The sequence below is a fragment of the Priapulus caudatus genome, unplaced genomic scaffold (assembly GCF_000485595.1).
Source record: "Priapulus caudatus unplaced genomic scaffold, Priapulus_caudatus-5.0.1 Scaffold2995, whole genome shotgun sequence".
NCBI lineage: Eukaryota > Metazoa > Priapulida > Priapulimorpha > Priapulimorphida > Priapulidae > Priapulus > Priapulus caudatus.
Window position 1 is genome coordinate 33,080 of NW_014580056.1, and position 326 is coordinate 33,405.

The window sequence follows — 326 nt, forward strand, 5'->3', positions numbered from 1 at the left end:
ATCAGTGTACTCATTAACTACGAGTATGATACCTTATATCAGTGTACTCATTAACTACGTGTATGATACCTTATATCAGTGTACTCATTAACTACGAGTACGATACCTTATATCAGTGTACTCATTAACTACGAGTATGATACCTTATATCAGTGTACTCATTAACTACGAGTATGATACCTTATATTAGTGTACTCATTAACTACGAGTACGATACCTTATATCAGTGTACTCATTAACTACGAGTATGATACCTTATATCAGTGTGTACTCATTCAGGCCCGTAGCCAGCTTTGTATTGGGGGGGGGGGTTCGTGGGTGTTAAA